This window comes from Dysidea avara, chromosome 4, assembly GCF_963678975.1.
Source record: "Dysidea avara chromosome 4, odDysAvar1.4, whole genome shotgun sequence".
Taxonomy (NCBI): Eukaryota; Metazoa; Porifera; class Demospongiae; order Dictyoceratida; family Dysideidae; genus Dysidea; species Dysidea avara.
This window is the reverse complement of record NC_089275.1, coordinates 7965204-7972468: the sequence shown is the minus strand read 5'-3', so window position 1 is coordinate 7972468 and position 7265 is coordinate 7965204.

Below are 7265 nucleotides of genomic sequence, written 5' to 3'. Positions count from 1 at the left end.
TGCAGCAAGCGATTCACAAAGCCTAGAACACTACACTAAGGTGCTGGCTAAAATACATGCACACACACTTATTAGATCTACTGAGGCCATTCTGCTGGCAGCACACTAAACTGAACATTTTTGTAGATAATAATGTGTGTTACCCTAAAACAACTCACTGATCACTGTGTTGGGTTACTACTCATCACATACCTGCATGTTAGTGTTCTCTGTCTTTGATGTTTGTACTGTACTAATAGTAACATACTTGTTGCTGTATATGTGTAAAAGCTACACAAAAGGACAGAATAATGATGACTATCAAAATCGCATTGGAGGTTACTTGAATGACAGATCCATATAAAACTGGTGTTCCCTTTTGACGTTCCTGTTCTAACTCATTATTTTTCAACTCAATTTTAGCATTTTTCTGAATAATGCATCAAGCATCACATATACGATAGTAATGCTAGATAATAACCTCAGCAGTCTGTGTCTCCATACCATCACCATGCTTGTTCTCACGACTATAAATAAATAAAATTTCATGATAACACAGCAACTAATAAACATAGCAGTGGTGTGACCAAACCAACCCAGAAGTCAACATTTAACTCACTCTCTGTTTCTGCAGTACGTGGCAAGCATGCATTGTACAATTCTCATCGTGCAACTGTCAAATGATCAGATGCAGTAGATACGATACTCTCACACACTAACACCCTTAATATATGTTTGGCTACTTACATCCACGTGTTATACTCAAATGTTTGTAATCAAGAACATAACCTTAATTATTAAATTGGAAATAAATGTTAACTAGATATATACCACAGTATATAAGTAAATGGGCTTTGAGTAGTTAATAAACCAAAGAGAACTATAGTGTTGTAGTTGAGTAAACCACACAATGACAAGGTATAGCTTTAGTTGCCGTAGCGAAGTATTTCAATGTAGGTAAGTATGATCACAAATTGAAGCAGCTGATCAACAGTTTATAATATAGGAAAGGAGAATATCTGATACCATCTAGTTCTGCATTGAACCACTTCCTTTCTGCGAAATAGAGTGTTCAGTTAGCTGCATGGTGATGAATGTGTGAAAATGTTCTAAGACAATCAGCCAAGGATATAATATGGACAATACTATACACTTCGAGGGTTTCCTTGTTTCTGATGATGCTACAGTTGATGGTAATATACCGTGGTCTTACTGTCCTTTAATCCATAAGTTCTGGACTGCTCCCTCATCATGTCTCGTACCACAGAACCATCGCTCTACACAAGTATATATGCTCAGGTTGATCACCCATCACTGGAGTTTCCAATTGTTTGTTCCTCAGACATGGTTCTTAAGGATCTTGGAATTGTCATCCATCTATTATGCTCTTGACAATGGTCCTGCTCTTGTTGATACACCTTTGCTTGATGTCATCATGAGTACACATCGATTCTCATGTCTGGCTGGGATCACTACATGAGGGCCCTTTGAGAACCTGCAGTCCACTGAATACAAACATTGGAATATGCAAAAACTGTCTTAAAGATTATGTTTGCTATGCATTGTTTGTCAAGCCATTATACTGACAGCACTTACCCTGGTGTATAATAATGCTGCAGGGAAGTGATGGTTAATTAGCTTAGCGATCAACAAGTTGATGATAATTTATATTCGTAGAGCAAATTTGAGAAGCAAGATAGTCTGGTATGGCCAGACCTATATTTCAGTGCAGGGGCATATCTATTAGATTATAAGTGCCCTCGCTGAAAAATCTCAGCCCTGTGCTGAAATGGAAGACTGGCACCATGCGAGATTAGCTTGCTACTCATGATCAAGCGCGACAAATGGGACAAAAGAGGACATGGGTAGGTCCATGAAGCATGCATTGTACATACTGAGGTATGCCAAAAGGCATCTGTCAGGCTGAAGCAACATCAAATAATGAAAAAAATCAAACCCATAGCCTTATCTATTATCAAGTTATGCTTGTCTAAAGGCATCAGTCAGACAGTCAGTAGAAATTTCACTGAAAATATAGTGTACTGTATATTAGGGATCATGAAGAACTGGGCTTTTCCAGCCAAAAAATATCACCCTAAAACCAGCCTCAATATCCCTTTGTGACAGCTTGGCAGCATTGGTTAGGTACAGTCAAGGTCGAAAATGCCTACAGACCAACCCCAAACTCTTCCAAAACATTTCTATGGTAGCTATTTTAAAGTTTTTCTAATTAACAGAATTTTATGTTGACTGACAAACTGATGCCTCCAGCCAAGCATAACTTGCCAATAAAGCCTATAGGCCTGATTTCTTCACTGCTAGACCCTGAGGTATGCCTTTTCATCAACCAGAGTGCATACAATACACATACCATGGACTTGCTTTTGTCCTCCTTTGTATTCCAGTTCTTTTCGCTGACAACACAAGGTGTTGATTCGTGATAGCGCGATGAGGCTTTCCTGTGGCTGTATTATGCTTATCGCCCATATTTCCATAGCGACTGGATTAATTGCAGAGAAGCTTCTTGTACTATTATTTGTTTGTACTGTGTAAAGTGCTGTGTAAAGGGCAGAGCATAGCTGAAAACAAAGCGTAATGGCCACCCTCTTTCCATAATTGATTGTTGGGGTGCATGTTCTGATGCAAAATTACATTTATGGCATTCCTTTTTTTAATGTTGGTTCATTTGTCATAATTATGCTACAAAAAGTAAACAAACAAGAAGAAAAAAATTAGGAATTTTACATTGGATTAGGGATCAAAGAAAAAAAAGTAGTGAAACAAGGGAATACCGTATAGTGGGAAATTTTCGAAAGGTTTAATTTTCAAAAATGTAGTTTTGGGTAAAGAACTGGACAAACATGTGGAGATGTTCTTGCCTTCTTGGCGGCAGTTGCGAATGAATGGTGTGTTGATAAACACAGCTATAGTGATGGCTACTAGTGATGGCTACAGCAGAAGGTATTGTCCGTAACAAGGATAGCAATCTATACTGGCAAAAATGGTGGTCCCATTCTGATTACCAAGTACTGGGCAAAGTCTCTGTTGATACGGATGAACTTTGTAAAAAGGAAAGCCACAACAAAGGAAAAATATCAAATGTAAATTTTGAAGAAAACAAGACACAATTTGTCTATGACGTGAATGCAATCATGGAGCTTGAGGAGATTCCAGATTACTTGGTTATAAGTTGGGACCATACTGGAATCCATTACATTCCTGTTAGTAACTGTACCATGGAGGCAGATGGAAGCAAAAGAGTTGCAATTGCAGGCAAAGATGATAAGAGACAAATTACTGCAGTTTTAAGTGTCACCATGTCTGGCCATTTTCTGCCACCACAAATCATTTACAAAGGAACCACAAAACATTTACAAAGGAATCACAAGATCATACGTGGTACATTAATACATTCATGCAGTGCTCATACCTACTGTTACAAGTGTGTGCAAGTGCAAGTATTCTATATACAGTGTATAGTTCAGTTTCTTACAAATAACTTAAGGCATGTCCACATGATAAAAATAATGCGCATTGAATGCACATTGATTCGAATTATTCGCGTCCACATGGAATGCGCATTAGGGTGATTCGAATTGAAAGTGGATTACACGAATCCACCTCCACAGGTGGTTTGAATACGAATTGGCTGTGAATCGGGATGCTATGTCATAATAATGCAGCACGTGAGGTAGGCCTGCGCCGATTATGCCAGTATAATTTGGGGCATAATAGGAAGCCAAAAGCATCAGCATAATGACAGCATATTAGGCAAAATTTTTGTACATTGGTTATGTGAAAAGCTGAAACTCTACCTATTTTGCATGATGCAGAATGGGATAGTGTGCAAACATGGTAAAAATCAGATTTACAGCTACGTTGTGAAGAATAGATTAGTTGAAGATCAATATACTCTAATAGAACAGCCACCGCATAATGAAATATCCTAATAGAACGTTCACAGATGCATTAGGTACTCTAATAGAGCAGTCCAGACACAATTTTATATGAGCATATTTGGAGCATAATGGTACACAACTGGGCATAATTGGAGCATAATAGGGGAAATTTTGGAGCAATGCTCAAAAGCATAATAGGCAATTTCAAAAGCATAATAGGCTCAGGCCTAACGTGAGGGCTTGACATGTTTGCACGTGACCGTTGTAAACAACACAGGATAGAAATACAGAAGCGCTTGGTGTGATAAAAGCGCAGGGACGTATCAAAGTAGTGTTTCATCATCATATCTAGCCCTTAGAGTTTGAAAGAACAACAGTCCCATACCCATCACGCACCATCAGCAGTTTTTCGTACTCTATTCGTAGAAATCCTTCCGGTACGTTATAAACAAAAGTATAAGCATTACTACGAGCTATTCCTTTCAGTCTGTCGGTAAACTCACTGTTCTCTTGGTTGGCGCAAATGAGTGTTTTCTCAACCGTTTAATTATCCGTTTATCACACTAGTAAATTCAATAATGCGCATTACGCGATAATGCATGTGGACACGATCAATTCGGATTCAATATGCATTGTCTGAATTCGTTTTGCATCCGGTTCCTAATTCGAATTCGTGTGGACATGCCTTTAATGGTCTAGAGTCTGTGGAACAGAAAATATTCTTGATCACTGTTGAAACATTGAGCTGATCCAAAGGTTTTTCCCTCTAGACAACAAAAAAGTTATAAGATTAATAGTGACAATGATTGACTTTTTCTTGGGTCTGGTAGTGCGATCCAGCCAAAATATTGACTGGCCAATGAGAATTGAGGAATAGTGTAATCATTTAACAAGAAACTCACCAGACTGTGTCTGCCAATAGCAACATTAGTGTGGCCTGTTCAAAATTATTTCCTTGTTCAAAATTATTTCCTTTTTTTATGGTAGTAAATAATTCACAGTAAGTTACCACAAAGCTATTCAAGCGTATAAAGTAACTGTGCTTTCAGCCTGGTTTCTGGTTTAGATTATATAATATTCATTTGTTCCATTACAGAAGTGTAAAATTCAAGCATAATGTCCCTAAGTCTGACAATAGTGAACGACACTACTGGTAGGAATCCTTATCAAGCATCAAGCTTGCTGTAGACAAATTTAGTACTGATAGCAGTAAATGGCTAAAAAAGTTCTTGTTAGTCAAAAATCTTTGTTATTTAGTGTATCCAGGTGTTCAAAAATTTGTTGTCCTACAAACATGATGAATCCTAATGTAATAGCACTTAATTCTATCATAAGCATGCTGAATTCAACTGCCAAGGCTAGTTCTACAAATTCTATTACAAATGGGACAAAGTCAATTGCAATTACAATTTAGTAAAATGGTTTTGTTGCTGTAGATGACAAACTATTCATCAAGTTGAAAATTGGCTAGTAACTAGTAAAGAGGTGCATATTCCGTAATCTTGTGCCCAGCCTGGCCCATATAGCACAAGCACCATTATAGCGACAATGATTGACTTTTTCTTGGGTCTGGTAGTGCGATCCAGCCAAAATATATTGACTGGCCAATGATAATTGAGGAATAGTGTAATCATTTAACAAGAAACTCATCAGACCGTATCTGCTTACACCAATAGCACCATTAGTGTGGCCTGTTCAAAATTATTTCCTTTTTTATGATAGTAATTAATTCACTGTAAGTTACCACAAAGCTATTCAAGAGTATAAAGTAACTGTGCTTTCAACCTGGTTCTGGTTTAGATTTTATAATGTTCATTTGCTCCATTACAGAAGTGTAAAATTCAAGCATAATGTCCCTCATAAAAAAAGGAAATAATTTTGAACAAGGAAATAATTTTGAACAGGCCTCACTAACGGTGCTATTGGTGTAAGCAGACACGGTCTGGTGAGTTTCTTGTTAAATGATTACACTACTCCTCAATTCTCATTGGCCAGTTCATTTGCTCCATTACAGAAGTGTAAAATTCAAGTATATGTCCCCTAGGACGTGAATTTTACACTTCTGTAATGGAGCAAATAAACATTATAAAATCTAAACCAGAAACCAGGTTGAAAGCACAGTTACATTATACTCTTGTGGTACTTACGGTGAATTATTTACTACCATAGAAAAGGAAATAATTTTGAACAAGGAAATAATAGCTCAGTCTGTCAATAGTGAACGATACTACTGGTAGGAATCCTTATCATGCATCAAGCTTGCTGTAGACCAATTTAGTACTGATAGCAGTAAATGGCTAAAAAAGTTCTTGTTAGTCAAAAATCTTTGTTATGTAATGTGTCCAGGTGCTCAAAGATTAGTTGTCCTACAAACATGATGAATCCTAATGTAATAGGGCCTAATTCTATCGCAAGCATGCTGAATTCAACTGCCAAGGCAATGAATTCTAATTCTACAAATTCTATTGCAAACAGGACAAAGTCAATTGCAATTACAATTTAGTAAAATAGTTTTTGTTGCTGTAGATGACAAACTATTCATCAAGTTGAAAATTGGCTAGTAACTAGTAAAGAGGTGCATATTCCATAATCTTGTGCCCAGCCTGGCCCATATAGCACAAGCACCATTATAGTGACAATGATTGACTTTTTCTTGGGTCTGGTAGTGCAATCCAGCCAAAATATATTGACTGGCCAATGAGAATTGAGGAATAGTGTAATCATTAAGCAAGAAACTCACCAAACCGTGTCTGCTTACACCAATAGAACATTAGTGTGGCCTGTTCAAAATTATTTCCTTTTTTATGGCAGTAAATAATTCACCGTAAGTTACCACAAAGCTATTCAAGCTGAATCAAGCGTCTAAAGTGACTGTGCTTTCAGCCTGGTTTCTGGTTTAGATTTTATAATGTTCATTTGCTCCATTGCAGAAGTGTAAAATTCAAGCATAATGTCCCTCAGTCTGTCAATAGTGAACGACACTACTGGTAGGAATCCTTATCAAGCATCAAGCTAGCTGTAGACAAATTTAGTACTGATAGCAGTAAATGGCTAAAAGTTCTTGTTAGTCAAAAATATTTGTTATGTAATGTGTCCAGGTGCTCAAAGATTAGTTCAGCACTGAAACCGGGTCGGGTCATATTTTCTCCGGGTCATCCGGGTTTACAAATTATCCGGGTCTAACCCGGATTGGATCACATGAGAAGCGAAATTGTTCGCATGACGACGTGGAAACTTATAAACGCTAGTCGCGTAGCTCTTTCGTTAGCCACACCCACTTATCGTGTTACAAACATACGTTCAGCCACGCCCATTTATTAGTAAGTGCAGTCTGTAGTACGAGACTATGTCCATTGCCTGCAAACTTACATGGAGCCACGCCCACTA